Here is an 18,577-nt window from a genome sequence, read left to right as displayed (position 1 = left end):
TCCAATAGGTCACACCATGAGATTCCTATAATGCACCTGCATGTCTGCCCTGGAGCGACCTTACCAATTGGAGGGTTGTATTATAGGATTTGGAACTCCGCGAACTCTAGAAATTGATAGGGTCTCTCAGGTCCATTTTCATTCTTATCTTTCCAACTTCGAGAGCATAATGGTTCCGATCTTTGAGGTCTGATAGAGGGTTACACTTACGAGAATTACCAAGTGTTAGGAATAAGAGTTATTCTGGTGATAGTATTTAGTCAAGATAGTCTTGGTTCAACCGAGGAATAGTCGATCACCCCTCAGTGAAGGTTATTCTAAACCATTGAAATATTGTTGCAAATATAATAATGATAGGTACATTATTTATTTATTTATTTATTTTTGCTAAACTTGATTGGATTTTAAAGATTAATGTTTTTTTTTTTACTAAAAAGGATATGTTTTTCTTTTTAGCATGACTGGCTCTTTAGTTCAACTATTAGCTTCTGAAAAACTTAACGGCGACAACTAATCAACATGGAAAACAAATCTAAATACAATACTAGTAATAGATGACCTGAGATTTATCTTAACTGAGGAATGTCCTCAGATCCCTGCCTCGAATGCTAGCCGAACTAGTCAGGATGCTTATGATCGATGGGTTAAGGCTAATGATAAAGCCCATGTCTATATTCTTGCCAGAATGACTGATGTATTGGTGAAAAAATATGGATCCTTGGGCATAGCTAAGGCTATCATGGATTCATTAAAAGAGATGTTCGGGAAACCGTCATCAATCCTAAGACATGAGGCAATTAAGTACATTTACAATAAGCGTAGAGATAATCGTCTCTTTAACATAGCGGCATCCCTTTTCAGAAGACGATTGAGCCCCCCTGTCTTTTGTTTCGTTCTCAAGTCCCTGAACTTATGATGGGGTTTTGGGGTGTGCTACCTGAACTGCTTAATCTATTTCAGAATGTCAAGAAACGGTTTCCCTAATCAATAAGTAGGGTTGACGATTCCGTAGACATCGTAGATGAAATACGAACAATAGCACGGGCAAACCAACGCTTTGATGAAAGTTGTGAGCTCTTAGCGATTAGTCAGTTCTCTTTTTGGGAGACAAAGGAAAGGCTAAGCCTCATGCTAGTCTATCTTCATCGTTGAAGTCCTGTACGTACTAATGGTGTTACAACATGAAATGAGTCTGTAATTACTATGCTTTGAGAAACCATTTCAGGATACCAAAATACCTATATCTAATAATAACTCAAATCTGATTTTGGGTATAACCTTAGGTTTGGTAATAGTGGTCTTAATTTCTGAAGGAAGGGACCTCTGTTAGGGAACATGTCCTGGACATGATGGTCCACTTTAATATTTCTGAAGTAAATGGTGGCGCCATTGACGAGGCAAATCAGGTTAGCTTTATTATGGAGTCTCTTCCGAAGAGCTTCATACCTTTTCAAACGAATGCTTCTCTAAATAAGATAGAGTTTCATCTGACAACCCTTCTTAATGAGCTCCAGCGTTTTCAAACTCTTACAAAGTCTAAGGGGAAAGAAGTGGAGGCAAATGTTGTCACCACAAAGAAAGTTTTAAAAGGATCATCCTCTAAAACTAAAGCTGGATCTTCAAAGAACAAAAATGTTCAAAAGAAAAAGAAGGGTAAGGGGAAGACTCCCATGACAAATAAGGGAAAGAAAGTTGCAGAAAAAGGAAAATGTTTCCACTACAACTAAAATGGACACTAGAATAGGAACTTCCCGAAATACCTTGCTGAGAAAAAAGAAGAGAAAGAAGCACAAGGTAAATATGATTTACTAGTTGTTGAAACATGTTTAGTGGGGTATGATACCTTAACCTGGATATTGGATTCAGGAGCCACTAATCATATTTGCTTCTCTTTTCAGGAAACTAGTTCCTGGAAAAAGCTTGAAGAAGGCGAGATCACCCTCAAGGTTGGAATAGGAAAAGTTGTCTCGGCCGAAGCAGTGGGAGACTTGAAGTTGTTTTTTAACGCTAGATATATCATACTTAAAATTTTTTTGTATGCTCCTAAAATGAGACAGAATTTAATCTCTATCACATGTATATTAGAACAAATGAATGAAATATCTTTTGAAATTAATGAAGCGTTCATTTTCAGAAAAGGTATTCAAATTTGCTCTGCTATACTTGAAAACAACTTATATAAGTTAAGACCAACTAAAGCAAAATTTATCTTAAATACTGAGATGTTTAAAATAGCCGAAACTCAGAATAAAAGACAAAAAGTTTCTTCTAATGCCTATCTATGGCACTTAAGACTTGACCACATAAATCTCAAAAGGATTGAGAGATTGGTTAAGAATGGACTCCTAAATCAGTTAGAAGACAATTCTTTACCTCCATGTGAATCTTGTCTTGAGGGAAAAATGACTAAGAGATCTTTTACTGGAAAAGGTCTCAGAGCCACAATACCCTTAGAGCTCGTACATTCGGACTTCTATGGACCGATGAATGTCAAAGCTCGAGGTGGGTATGAATATTTTATCAGTTTTATTGATGACTATTCAAGGTATGGTCATATTTACCTAATGCATCACAAGTCTGATTCTTTTGAAAAGTTCAAAGAATATAAGGTTGAGGTTGAGAACCAGTTAGGTAAAACAATTAAGACACTACGATCAAATCGTGGTGGGGAGTACATGGACTTAAGATTACAGGACTATATGATAGAACACGGAATCAAGTCACAACTCTCTGTACCTAATATGCCTCAGTAGAACGGTGTATCTGAAAAAAGAAATAAAACCTTGTTGGACATGGTTCGCTCAATGATGAGCTTTGCTAAGTTACCTGAATCCTCTTGGGTACATGCATTAGAAACTGTTGTCTATATTTTGAATAACGTTCCCTCTAAAAGTGTTTCAGAAATACCTTATGAGCTATGGAAAGGGCGTAAAGGCAGTTTACGTGATTTTAGGATTTGAGGATGCCCGACACACGTGTTGGTGCAAAATCCTAAAAAATTGGAACGTCGTTCAAAACTATGTCTATTTGTAGGTTATCCAAAAGAAACAAAAGGTGGTCTATTTTACGATCCTCAAGAGAATGAGGTATTTGTATCGACAAATGTCACATTCTTAGAGGAAGACCACATAAGAAGTCATCAACCACACAGTAGACTAGTATTGAATGAAATTTCCAAAAACGCTACAGATAGAGCTAGTTCATCTACTAAAGTAGTAGATAAAACTAGTACATCTGGTCAGTCACATCTTTCTCAAGAGTTGAGAATGCCTCGACATAGTGGGAGGGTTGTTCATCAGCCTGACCGTTACTTGGGTTTAATAGAAACACAAATCATCATAACTGATGATGGCATAGAGGATCCATCAACCTATAAACAAGCAATGAAAGAAGTGGATCGTGATTAGTGGGTCAAAGCCATGGACCTTGAAATGGAGTCTATATACTTCAATTCTGTCTGGGAACTTGTAGATCAATCAAATAATGTAAAACCAATTGGTTATAAGTGGATCTACAAGAGAAAATGAGACCAAGCCGGTAAAGTACAAAATTTTAAGGCTCGACTTGTGGCAAAGGATTATACCCAGAGAGGGGGAGTGGACTATGAAGAAAATTTCTCTCCCATTGCCATGCTTAAGTCGATCAGAATACTCTTATCCATTGCCATCTTTTATGACTATGAAATTTGGCAGATGGATATTAAGACAGCCTTTCTAAACGACAATCTTGAGGAGAGTATCTCTATGGCTCAACCTGAGGGGTTTATTGCAGCGGGTCAAGAACAAAAGGTTTGTAAGCTTCAAAAATCCATTTATGGGTTGAAACAAGCTTCTAGATCTTGGAATATAAGATTTGATAATGCGATCAAATCTTATGGCTTTGAACAGAATGTTGACGAGCCTTGTGTTTACAAGAAGATCGTCAATTCTACTATAGCATTCTTAGTTTTATATATTGACGATATTCTACTCATTGAGAATGAAGTAGGTTACCTAACTGACATCAAGAAATGGCTAGCAACACAATTCCAAATGAAAGATTTAAGAAATGCGCAGTATGTTCTCGGGATTCAGATTATTCGAAACCGCAAGAACAAAACACTAGTCATGTCTCAAACAACTTATATAGACAAAATGTTGTCTGGGTATAAGATGCAAAATTCCAAAAGAGGTATGTTACCTTACAGATATGGAATTCATTTGTCAAATGATCAATTTCCTAAGACACTTCAAGAGGTTGAGGATGTGAGACGCATTCCCTATGCTTCCGCTGTAGGGAGCCTGATGTATGCAATGTTATGTACTAGATCTGACATATGCTACGCAGTAGGGATAGTCAGTAGGTACCAGTCCAATCCTAGATATGATCATTGGACTACCGTTAAAAATATCCTCAAGTATCTTAGGAGAACGAGGAACTACATGCTCGTGTATGGTACTAAGGATTTGATCCTTACTGGATACACCGACTCTGATTTTCAAATTGATAAAGATGCAAGAAAATCTACATCAGGATCAGTGTTCATTCTGAATGGAGGAGTAGTAGTGTAGAGAAGTGTGAAGCAAAACTATATTGCAGACTCCACAATAAAAGCTGAATACATAGCTGCATGTGAAGCAGCAAAGGAAGCAGTATGGTTAAGAAAATTTTTGATAGATTTGGAAGTCGTTCCAAATATGCATCTGCCTATCACCCTATATTGTGATAATAGTGGTGCAATTGTAAATTCAAGAGAACCAAAAAGCCATAAGCGCGGTAAGCATATGGAGCGCAAATACTATCTTATCCGGGAGATTGTACATCGTGGAAACGTTGTAGTGACTTAGATATCTTCGAAGCAAAACATTGCTGATCCTTTTACAAAGGCAAGTGTTTAAAGGTCACCTACAGAGTTTAGGTCTACAAAGTTTGTAATCTAGGACAAGTGGGAGAACTTTTGGGTATATGCCCTAGTTTATTGTATTCATATGTTTATTGTACTCATATGTTTCTTTTCCTCACTTAAATTTAACTATGTGATAATCCACTAGGAGTTTTAGTCCAAGTGGGAGTTTGTTAGATTTTATGTCCTAAAATTCGTAGTTTGTAAATTGACAAACATATTCTACTTTGTTTTTTGATAAAATTGTTATTGAAATTGTAATCTTGAATCCAATAAACTAAGGTCCTGAGGCTATTTAATGTAGACGAACTTTATGTGATGACATAAAACATGGATCAAGTTCGAGTATATAGCCTAAAATGGTCTATAGTATAGGGATAAGGTTGGGCGCCTTGTTCTAGGGACATTATGGATGCGACCTACTTTATAGTTAGTAAAAATGATGTGATCCAGAATCGTTCATAGAGAGATATGTGAGTAGGGGCATCCTATGCAATGAGTTTGTATAAGACTGGACTACAACTTAGTCAGTTTTGCTTTATAACACCGTTTACTGTATAAAACTAACTGATTCAAATTTGATGACCTAGGTAACTCGATCTTAATCCTGAGCTAACTATGAACTCCTATTTATTTGGGATTATCCTTAGATCTTCATGGGTGAGAGCAGCTCAACAGCACTAGTTCAATAAGCTTCCCATTTCAGGAGTGAGACCGGGTAAATAGCTGGGGACATAAGGTGCAAGACAGACTTCACTCCTACCCGTCTCTAGTGGTAGTAGATAGGTTGTTCCCTTAAGTGCTGACTTCAGAATTAGAACAAGGAGCCCCACACTCTCACTAGGCTGAAAGGGACTTGATTTGTTGGTTGGACCACAAATCAATTGTTCTTTAGAGGTTCAGTGGGACTGAAGGAATAAGAAGTGTTCTTAGAGGTAAAATGGTATTTTGTCCCAGCCAAGACCACGAACAACCTGTGAAAGATTGACTTACTGGTTATGGTTATATCAGATGGATAGAAATATATGTATAGTGAGGGGAGTGCAACTACGGGACTTTAGTGGAATGACACGTTAGTTAACAAATGTTGATTAATTACGTTAAAAAGTTTTACCGGTTAATCTCGGATTGTTGGAGCCCATGATGTGTAGGTCCATTAGGTCCCCCTGCTAACTCATATGGATTAAACTTATAATAGTATGTTGGGTTAATTCAAATTGTTCGAATTAGGAAAAGGGATGAAAACCGACAAGTATATACGATATCGCTATCGATTTTTTGTATGGCGCTCTATTCAAATGTGATTTGAATTTTGAAAATATGAATGCGGATTCATGTTCGAGAGGTCAAAATCAGTCAAGAGGGTCAAAACTGTAATAAGTCAAAGGGTTGACTTTTTTGCTAGGGAAAGTCAAAGTTTGACTTTGACCAAATGAAAAAAGACCATTTTGCCCTTGACTAGAGTTAGTGGGATTATCCAACAGTTGGATAATCCCACTAACTTAAGTGGACTATGTGTAAACATTATAGAATGACACATAGCCCACTTTGGTTTAGTGCTTTGTGAAGTGTTGATTTTTGGTGAGCTTTTACATGCATTAGATGGATGTAATTGTTTTATTAAAGGAAGTATTTGTTTTTTAAATAAATTTTTTGCTTCTTCTTGCTAAATTTTATATTTTTGGTTTCCAAATTCTCATCAAAACTCCCTTTTTCTCACATTAACCTTGAACATCCTATTCTTCTATTTTCATTCCTTCATTCACCGAGTCCCACAACCCGGTTTTGAGTCCAGAGAATAGCAAGGACCATTTTGCCCTTGACTAGAGTTAGTGGGATTATCCAACAGTTGGATAATCCCACTAACTTAAGTGGACTATGTGTAAACATTATAGAATGACACATAGCCCACTTTGGTTTAGTGCTTTGTGAAGTGTTGATTTTTGGTGAGCTTTTACATGCATTAGATGGATGTAATTGTTTTATTAAAGGAAGTATTTGTTTTTTAAATAAATTTTTTGCTTCTTCTTGCTAAATTTTATATTTTTGGTTTCCAAATTCTCATCAAAACTCCCTTTTTCTCACATTAACCTTGAACATCCTATTCTTCTATTTTCATTCCTTCATTCACCGAGTCCCACAACCCGGTTTTGAGTCCAGAGAATAGCAAGGAAACTCTAGTGGTGGTCCAGTAGAGTTCGGGTTGAGATTTAGCGAGAAAAAGCATTTTTCGAGAGCTACAAAGATTGTACACTATCCGTTTTAGTTTACTTTTTTTTTTTTTTTTTTTTTTTTTTTTACATTTGCATGCTAATTTCCTTTTAATTAAAAGCAATTAAAGTGTAATTAGATCCTTATTCTACTGCATATGTCTTGTGTCATATTGTCTGTAACATTTACAACTCATGTAACAATTATAAAGTGGATCGTATCTGTAGTGTTATCAGAATAAGGCACCCAACCTTATCCATTTACTGTAGACCTTTTAGATTATAACTTGAACATGAACCACTTGTCTACCACATACTATTCAAATGACATCGCATAACCTTGGATCTTAGTTTATTAGATTTAATTAATGTGGTCTGAATATCAAACAAAATACCTCTTATTTTATTAAATAGAAATTTTTTTCTTTGAAAATACAAACTACAAGATATACGTGATTTAGGACACTAAATCCAACAATCTTCCACTTGTCATAAAGCGAGTGGGATGTGCAATATCAAATACAATACAATAAACTAGGACATACAATATACCCAATAAATCTCTCACTACCCTAGATTAGATGATTCATACCCCGTAGACCCAAACTTTCCAAGTGACCCTAGAAATCTTTAGCCATGAAAGCCTTTATAAATAGATCAGTGACATTGTGATCCGAAGTGATCTTTGTGACGATCTCATCTCTTGGTTTCATAATCACCCTAATATGATGATATTTACGCTTAATATGTTTTCCTCATTTGTGACTTCGAGGCTCCTTATAATTTTCCACAACACCACTATTATCACAATGGGCAAGGTCATGTTTGGAACGATTTTCATATCCGTTAGAAATTTTCTGAGCCAGATAGATTCTTTAGCAGCTTCACATGTAGTTACATATTTTGCCTCTATAGTGGAATCCACAATACATCCTTGCTTAATGCTACACCATACTATAGTCCCTCCATTCAGAGTGAACACTGATTTTGATGTAGATTTCCTAGAATCCTTATCAATCTGAAAATCAAAGTTAGTGTATCCTGTAAAGATCAAATCCTTAGCGCCATACACAAACATATAGTTTCTCGTCCTCCTAAGATACTTGAGAATAGTTTTAACCGTTTTTCAGTGATCAAATCTTGGATTGGATTGATATATATTGACCACCCTCACTGCATGGCAGATGTTGGGCCTAGTACACAACATGACATATATAAGGCTATCTACTACAGATGCATAGGGAATCTGTTTCATTTTCTCAACCTCTTGAGGTGTATTAAGATATTGTTCCATAGATAAAATAATTCCAAGCCTAAATGGTAATAAACCTTTCTTAGAATTCTACATTGAATATCTGACAAGCATTTTGTCAATATATGATGCTTGAGATAAGACTAGTGATTTGTTCTTACGATCCTTAAAACAAACTGTGCTTTACCGAAATCTTTAATTTGAAACCGAGCAGCTAGCCATTCCTTTGTTGGGTTATATGTCCTAAAACTCATGGTTTGTAAACATTAAACATATTTTGTTTGACAATAAAGTTGTTATCGAGGTTATTCAGTAAAAATGTTGTTGAATATGTGAATTGCACATTTTTAACCCTAAATCCAAAAATTAAGAACCTCTGGCTAGAACATGAATACTTGAACTTTATGTGGAGACATAAAAGTGGATCAAGTACGGGTAATAGCCTAAACGGTCTATAGTATAGGGATAAGGTTAGGTACCTTAATCTCGGGACACTATTGGATGTGACCCATTTTGTATCTGGTATAAACGATGTGATCCTGAATCGTTCATGTGGAGATATGTAAATAGGGGTATCCTATGTAATGAGTTTGCATTAGATCGGACCACGAAACAATCACTTTTACTTTATAACGTCGTTTACTAATAAGACTGACTATTTTAATTTGACGACCTAGACAACTCGATCTTAATCTTGAGCTAACTATGAACTCTTGTTTATTCAGGATTATCCTTTAATCTACATGGGTGAGAGTGGCTCAACATCGCCGACTCAATAAGCCTCCCATTTTAGGGGTAAAATTGAGTAGATAGTTGGGGACATAGTCTTGCAAGATGGAACTCGCTCCTACTCGATACTAGGGATAATAGATAGATTGTTCTCTTAAGCGCTGATTTCGAGTCTTGAACAAGGGACCCCACCCTCTCATTGGCCTGAGAAAGACTCGGTTTGGTAGTTAGACCACAAACTAATTGTTCATTAGAAGATTAGTAAGACTTAGAGAGCAAGATGTAATTATAGGGGTAAAACTTAACTCAACTATAATTACAAACAACCTGTGAAGCATCGACTTACTAATCATGGTTAATAAAGTGGCCAGAAATATATCTACAGTGAGGAGAGTACAACTATTGGGCTTTAGTGGAGTGTCCCGGTAGTTAATGAATGTTGGTTAATTAGATTAAAGAGTTTAGCTGGATAATTTTGAATAGTTGGAGCTCATGAACTGTAGATCTATTAGGTCCCCTTGCTAGCTCATATCGGACTAAACTTTAGAACAATGCGATGAAAGAATTTGAAATTTTTAAATTCGGATTAAGGAATTATAGTTAATTATCCACGATATAATTAATGTAATTATATAGTTTAATTATTGAATTAAACAAATTAGATAATTATAAATATTTAAATTCGATTTAAATATTATACACGTAAATGGGGTTTCATGTTCAGGATTGGTGTTTTATTAATTTAATATTTTATATTAAATTAATTTGATTAATTAAAGTTTTTAATTAATTATTTGAAATTAATTATTAGAATTAATTTTGTTTAAAATTATTTTCAAAGAAATTAATTTATTCAAAATTAATTATTTGAATTAATTTTATTTAAAATTAAAATTTGAATTTTTTAAATTAAAATCCTTTTTAAATTTAAATTTATGAAATTTGAATTTAAAAAAATGGAATTAAGGGTTAGTGGCCTTCTTTCCCACAATTCTCATTAACCTAAACACTTCACAAATCCCATTTACTAATTGCGTTTTGGTGTCAATTGAAGATGCAATTACATTTGCATGGTTTTCTTCTATAAGTAGAAGAAAAATTGGCTAGAAATGAGTTCATGCAATTTTGGAATTTTGAAGAATTAGTTTTCTCAATCACCAAAAACTCTATTTTCCTCTAAATTCCCTTCAAATTCTCACACAATTGGATTCCACAATCTGCTCTAAGGCCGGAAAATATTGAGGAAGACTCTAGCAGTGGTCCTTAATCGGTTCGTGTTCATAATTCAAGAAGAATTTGCTTCGATTTGGAGTTCTACAAAAGTTGTGCTCCAAAACCCTAATTCCTTGTTTTGTACATGCATGCTTGTTTCTCAAAATTAATGTAGTTAGAGTGTTTAACATCCAAATTGCTTTTGCATGCTTGTTGTTAACTCTTTCATCCTTAATTTTAGTTAGAAAACCTACATCATTCCCAATGAGTAGGATATCATCCACATATAACACTAAGAAAGCTACTGAACTGTTGATGATCTTCTTGTAAACGCAAGGTTCATCAACATTTTAATCAAAGCCATAAGATTTAACTGCAGCGTTAGACCTCATATTCCAAGATCGAGATGCTTGTTTCAATTACCATTCAAAAAGACAGTCTTGACATCCATTTGTCATATTTCGTAGTCATAATATGTGACAATGGACAAGAGAATTTAGATAGACTTTAGCATAGAAACAGGCGAGAAAGTTTCCTCTAAAGGAAAACGGACATGAGGATTTCCTTGAGCAGCGGAAGGATCTTTCCAAATTTCAATCGTATATGAACATTACAATTACAATCACAAACGGAAACATATGATTATGCATTAAACAGAAATTACAACATGCTTTTCTAATTGATCAATAGAATGAATTAACATACCTTTGAGGACTCATCTTTAAGTTCCTTGATCCCAAACACTCGATCACAGCAACACAGCAACACACAAACGTTCATCCAACACGATCGCTACACTACACGATCACAATGAACTCGAACTAAGCTATCGCCAAGGTCACGAACACCTCGAACACCACGAATGGCCTCCACAGAACCTCAACTATGTTGCGTTGAGTATGACACCACCAAAAAGTTACCTCGGTATTCTCAGTGTGAGAATCTAAAGTGTAGGCTCTGTAGGGACTTGGTTTAAGGTAGAAAACCGGAGGAAGAACAATTGTCTAAACGATAGAGCAAGTGGGAGGTGAAACAACCTATCGTATAGGTCGATGCCCAATCGTTTAGTAAAAGTTATGGGATCGTCTAGCAAAATTTATGCGATCATTTAGCTCATCGTCTAGCTGAGTGTCTATCGTGTAAGAACACTCCACGATCGTTTAGCTAACTTCAAGTTGTCGTTTAGTAAATTTGATTTACTTGACAACTATCCGTGAGTAATTTCTGAGATTGGAAATCTCAAATCAACAATTTACAAAACTTACTAAAATTAGGAAAACATTTTTCCTTTTATCTCAAGGTTACCATGAAACCACCAATAACCTCCCACTCAGTTTGTTATTAGAGAAAAAGAGAGTGTGACCACCTCTCGTTTATATTTATAACCTATAGTAAGAAGAGTGTGACCACCTCTCGTTTATTTGGAGTAGACTACAAAGAGACATAATTTTGAACGTGGTTCCAATTTCTTCGGGATTGCCACAAGCACATATGCTGGACACCCCCAAATACTGAGATGTCGTAAACTACTTTTACAACCTCTCTATAATTCAAAAGGCATTTCAGAAACACTATTTGATGAAACTTGGTTCAAAATGTATGATGCAGTCTCCACTACATAACCCTAGAATGAGATAGGTAGAAAAGCATAACTCATCATGGATCGAACCATGTGTAACAAAGTTCTATTTCTCCTTTCTGATACACCATTTTGTTAAGTGTACCGAGTGTTGAGAGTTGAGATGTGATTCCTGTTCTATCATATAGTTATGGAATCCTATATACATGTACTCTCCACTTCGATTCGATCGAAGTGTTTTTATCTTTTTTACCCAATACTTCTTGAATTTTTCAAGTGTATCAGACTTATGTTACAATAGGTAAACATACCCATATCTAGAATAATCATTAATAAAAAGTGACGAAGTATTTAAACCCTCCTCTTGCTTTAACACACATCGGGCCACAAAAGTCTGAATGTATATACTCTATAGGTTCTTTGGCTTTATAACCTTTTCCAGAAAAAGGTTGTTTTGTCATTTTTTTCTTCTAGACAAGCTTCACATACTGGTAAAGATCTTTTTTTTTTTTTTTTTTAACTCATTTAGCAATCCATTCTTAACCAATCTCTCAATCTTATTGAGATTAATATGACCTAGTCTTAGATGCCAAAGATGAACATTTTCTTTTAGAGAAATCTTTCTTCTTGTCTTGTGTGGTTGATTGTTGAACATTTCAACATTATGGAGTATTTTAGATACTTACGACCTTAGTACATATAAGTTACTTTCGTTTGTTGTAGAACATATACTAACACCATTTTTCAAGACAAATGCTTTATCATGAATCAAAGATATATTATAAAAGTGTTCTAAGAAACATGAAATTGAAATCAAGTTCCTCTTAAAATTAGGAACATAGTAAATATTGTCCAACAATATAAACTTTGAATTGAAAAATAACTTTAAGCTCCCAACTGTAATCATCGAGACGACCTCCTTTGTTCCAACCCGTATAGTCATCTCTCCAGCCTCAAGCTACTTTCAGAAATTAGTTTCCTATAGAGAAGTACAAACATGGTTAGTGACTCCTAAATCAAGTATCCTGGTATTATTATCATTTTCCACTAAACATGTTTCTAAAACTAGTAAATCATATTTACCTTTTTTTTCCTTCTTCTTTTTGGCCAAATACTTAGGGCAATTTCTCTTTCAGTGCCCATCCTGGTTGCAGTGAAACAGGTTCTTTTTGCAGTTTTGATCTTTTTGCCCTCCTAGACATTTGCAGCAGTGGTGACTTTATTCCCTTTTCTACCCTTTTTCTTCTTCCACTTTTTGATACTGAAAGAGGAAGAAGGTACAGATTTAGTTCTAAAGGTCGGACTGTTGGGGATGATGCCCTAAACTCTCGTTGGGTCCTATAGTTTGTAAACACTATTTTGACAAACGCTTGTGATGTAATACTATATGATATTTTCTTCACTATTATCTATAGAACAATGGATATTTTATTTGCTTTACCACAAACCAATAAACTAAGATCCCTAGTTGTTGTTGTAACTTAAGCATGTATGTGGAGACATACAGGTGGATCATGTCTTAAGTAATAACCAAAATGGTCTGTAGTATATGGATATAGGAGGGAAACCTTATCCTAGTAACGCTACAGATGCGGTCCACTTTGTAGAATAGTTACAAGTGTGGTGACTAGCTACAGATGGTTTGATCCTAATCATTCATGTGGAGACATGCGAGCGGGGGCATCCTATACAAAGGAGTTTGTATAAGACTAGACCACGAAGTGTTATAGTCTCGTTATATAAAGTCGTTCATGACAAAGACTTCACTTCACTAGGATGACCATAGATAACATGACCTCAATCCTGAGTGAGTTGGGAACTCCTGCCTTTGAGGGCGGTCTTTTGATTTGCACGGAAGCGAGTGGCTAGATCACCGACTCAACCTACCACTTTAGTGATTCGCCTGATTTGGGAGCTGAGAACTCAGCTACACTAGATGGAATTCACTCCTTCCTCGAAAGAAGGGGTAAGTAGATAGATTGCTCCCTTAATGGCTGTTTTTGAGGCTTGAACGATGTGGTGTCACACACCTTCTTATGGCCTGAGAGGTGTCCACACATAGTAAGACTATATTATATTGTTCATTAGAGGGATTAATGGTACTTAAGGAGTTAGATGTAACTATAGGGGAAAAGGGTAAATTGGCCCAGCTATACTTACGAGCATCTGTAAAGGGTCATCCTACTGTTGATTGGTTATATCCGATGGACACAGAAATATATCTATGGTGAGAAGAGTGTAGTTGTCAGTCTTTAGTGGAATGCTTGGTAGTTAACGGATGGTGGATCTTGTGGCTAAAGAGTTTAGTTAGCTATTCACGTACCGTTGGATCTTCGAGCCATAGGTTCATAAGGTCCCCTTGGTAGCTCAATGGATTCAAGTTGAGAATCAGTTTTTGAGTCAGTTTGAAGTGTTTAAATTGACAAGAGGGAGTTCGATTATATATGATGTGATTAAACTAGTTAATTATATATGATATGACTGATATGATGTATGAGATACATTAATTGGAGGAAAAGGATAAAAATATGATTTATATCTAGTCGAGGAAAAAAGAACTATGGTTTATATGTTGCATATGATGTGATATTAAACTATAGGTTATAGGATAATTGTTGGCGATTTTTTCTCTATAACCGAATGAGATAGTGGGAGGTTGCAATCAGTTTTTGTAACTGAAGAATAAAATGAAAATGGTTTAAATTTTGCAAGAGACCAGATAATCGCTACACGAATTAGTGCACTGCCCATCACCTAGCAAACGAGAGCATACACGATAGCCCAAAGTTTATTAAACGATCGTGTACATGTGCACTTTACCTAAGCGATCGGGGAACATTTGCTAAACAATCCCGTGCCCGAGTGATTTTACTAAATGATCGTCTATGCGATCAGGCCTTTTTACTACACAATCATGCACCTTTTACTAAACGATCAAGCACTCGTCTATACGATAGACTTCAGATATCTTCCACTTGCTTGGTCGTGGTAAATGATCATTCCTTCCTCCTTCCCTCTACCAAATCCAATAGAGCCGACATCTCCTGGATTCTAACTCTAAGAATACCGAGGTTTCTGAGTGGTTGTGTTCTTCTTGCTACCGTGTTCTTAAAAAGTTTGTTTGGTCGTAGACGACAACGTTATTTGGTGGCTGACAACTTTAATGATCTCAGCAAGGACAGTGAGAGTTGCTGACTTGACGAGAGCGAGATTTAAAGCGAAGAAGAGTTTTCAACTGGTATGTCTCCTGCTCCTTTGTTGTTTAAGCTTCAAAGCATGTTGTAATTTGTTCTTAAATGCATAACTTGTTTGTTTGATTGTGAATGCGGTATTTCTGTCACAATGAATTTAGAACGATCTTGCTTCTGTTCATAGGTACTCTTTGATAAGAGTTCCTTCAATTGGTATTAGAGCTAGGTTCTGATATTCCAAATTCATTGATGCAAAGAATAACATTTACCTTCTCGGTGGGTAAAGCATGTCTGTACTTTGTTTAATTGTTAAATAGTTTAGTGGATGTGGATTAACGGAGTTTTCTGGGATGATACCTTTGGCTATTTAATTCTTTTACATTCAAAGTTAAATGTAAGGGCTCTTGTGTTTTTGGGCATATTAACTTGCTATCGAGTCTGTAAATTCAAAGTGTTTGAGTCTCTGTTGAGTCGCTTGTGATGAGGCTTCAAGACAAGAAGTTGTTGTACTTCAAGAATAAAGACGACCAAGCATTGGTCAGGTCGTGTAAACGATGGGGTAAGCGATCATTGAGTATCAGATACTCGGAAGCATGTTGACGCACACACACTAGACGATCGTGTAGCTCGGAAAGCTTCATCGCTTATTTCTGACTACTCGATCGTGGAGTAAATTTGTTACTTAAGTGCTTGTTATGTGATTGTCTAGACGATCGTGCTTAACAATCGTCGTCTAAATGATTGTTTAGACTTGCGCGTGTAATGTCTGGTGCACTAAATGATCGAGTGCCTCATGCTTCATCGCATTGTAAATGGTACTCGATCGTAGCTAAACGATCGTGGATACTCGGCATGTTTACTAAACGATCGAGGGAGCTTCGCTCGGGCGGTTCAAGACCCGGTTCGTCTGTGAAATGGTTTTCTCGATGAAAAAAATGTAATAGATAGAGTTTCATTTCCAATTTTGAGGCGGTTGATCCTGATCCATTAATCTTTTGTGAGTGTACATTGGATGTATGTTCATTTATATGTCATATGGTATGCCATATAGTTGAAATCCCACCTTAGGTTATGCATTGGTCATGCATCATCTCTTTATTGTAAGCGTTATGATTTAGAGAAGCATGATTTAAATTACATAAGAGCATGCCCATGCATCATATAATATAAGAGTTATATTTATGCATGCATTAAGCATAAACATGCATCATCTTTATATTATAAGTGTGATAGTATAAGGGTGTATGGAAGCATGTTTTCTTGGTTCGTTACATGTATATAAAAGTTATATATAGTAATGAATGGACATTGCATGAAGCATGAAAATTTATAAGTGTTATAAATTCCTAGTTATGCATGGCAATGTGTATGGTTTTAGTTATTTCTTTTATAATAGTTATAAGGAAATTAGAACTAAAATCTATAAGAAAGACATGCATGCAAACTTAGGCTTGAATCATGGTTTTAAAAGTGTTTTAACACTTGGTGGAGATAGACCTAAGATCACGGTTCTAATGAGATTAGTAACCTAAGTTTTAATCTTTTAATCAGTTTAATAGGATTAAGTTGACTAATAAATTATTCAAAGTGTAGCAAATCTATCTATAAGGGACCTTTCGTCTAAGGCGGGTTCTGTTTAGGGTGGGGTATTTAAGGTGACGGAAACGGAACACCCCTACCTGGGAACCTACCTAGAAATTTGAATTAGATAGATTTGATGCATGCATGCAAATTTGAGGACAGTCCATTAAAGAGTTTAATGTGACTACTCGAACTTGGTTAATTTCAAACACAAGAGTTGTTTTTTAGCAAATTAAACTGACTTAGATAAAATCAGTAGCCGGATGGTCTAATTTAATGAAACCCTAGGTAGAAAATTCAGTGAGAGGTACTTGGGGTATCTGATACTTCATTTAAACCTCTTCGCTTTTCTCCTTTTATGTTCACATCGTGAGACCTATCCTCGGCCTCGTGGCACCATGGGAGTGTCCCCCTAAAGGATGGTATTTAGGTAGGTCAATATCAAGGTGGACGGAGAGAATATTCATAGTAATTGGGAGGGGACGTGCGACAGCATATCCCACGGTCTCTCCTTAGGTTGGATAAGGTTTCTGTGCATCACCTCAAGGCACCCTGGGAGTGTCCCACTATAGGATGGCAGTTTTGCATGATTCTTTATCTGATCTCATGTATAGGATAAGGTCACATTAATCTCTTGTCCTAATCTGTTTTTTCCCTACGGTGGGCACATTAGGGCGGGACTTTAGGACAAAAAACGAGGGGTTACACTTTAGTCTCTAGACCGACGAATGGAGACTGATGGGTGTAGTTACAAGAGTTGTTTCTGCCTAATGGTTGAGAGTGTCTCATCCCAGTGAAGGGTCATTTGATCAGCCCATCGGTGATGTTTATCCTGCCTCACTGGGGCATCATTGCAAAATAGAAGTCTTTTCAATTAAGATACTTGGAAACTATTTTGCTAAAACTAAAATTGGTGTTAAAATGTGGTATTGCATAGACTTATTAAGTTTTTTCTATTTTCAGAACGTAATTATGGCCACCGCCACATTAGCTCTACTTAGCATCGATAAACTGACTAGCAAGAACTACGCTAATTTGAAACAGACGATCACAACCATTTTGATCATCAATGATCTCATATTCATCCTTACGGAGAAGTGTCCTCCTATTCCACCTCCTAACGCCACTCGAAATGTTCGGGAGACCTATGAGCATTGGACATGGGCGAATGAGAAGGCTCGAGCCTATATCTTGGTCAATCTTAAAGACGTTTTAGCCAAGAAGCATGAGCCTATGGTCTCAGTGCATGAGATCATGGAGTCCCTACGGGGAATGTTCGAAAAACCATCTGGACAGCTCAAGCATGAGGCTCTTAAATGCATCTTTAACTCCAAAATGGAGGAAGGCACCTCTGTTCGAGAACATATGCTTAATATGATGGTCCACTTCAATGTGGCAGAGATGAATGAGTCTCGGATTGATGAGGGCAACCAGGTTAGCATTATCCTGCATTCATTATTGGATAGCTTCCTGCACTTTGTTAGCAATGTGATTCTTAACAAAGTGGACTATACCCTTACAACTCTCCTCAACAAGTTGCAGACATTCCAATCCTTACTGAAAAGTAAGGAGAATAAGGGAGATGAGGCAAATATTGCTTCATCTTCAAAAACGTTCCATAAAGGTTCTACCTCAAGAACAAAGTCTGCAGCTTCTACTTCTAACACTACCAAGTGGAAGAAGAAGAATGGTGGTAAGGGGAAAGGGAAAGCATCTGCTAACCCACAGCCTATCGCCCAACGGGGCAGGCGTCTAGCGTCGGTTGACAAGAGAAAGTGTTTCCACTGCAACCAGGATGGGCACTGGAAGAGGAATTGTCCTTGCTGGTTAAAGGAGAAGAAGGCGGCCAAGGCTAAGGCCAAGACAAAGGCAAAACAAGGTAAATATGATTTACTAGTTTTGGAAACTTGTTTAGTGGAGAATGATGATTCTGCTTGGATT

The sequence above is a fragment of the Benincasa hispida genome, chromosome 11 (genome assembly GCF_027475165.1).
Source record: "Benincasa hispida cultivar pf3 chromosome 11, pf3_genome.v1.1, whole genome shotgun sequence".
Taxonomy (NCBI): domain Eukaryota; kingdom Viridiplantae; phylum Streptophyta; class Magnoliopsida; order Cucurbitales; family Cucurbitaceae; genus Benincasa; species Benincasa hispida.
Note: the sequence above shows the minus strand (reverse complement) of the source record.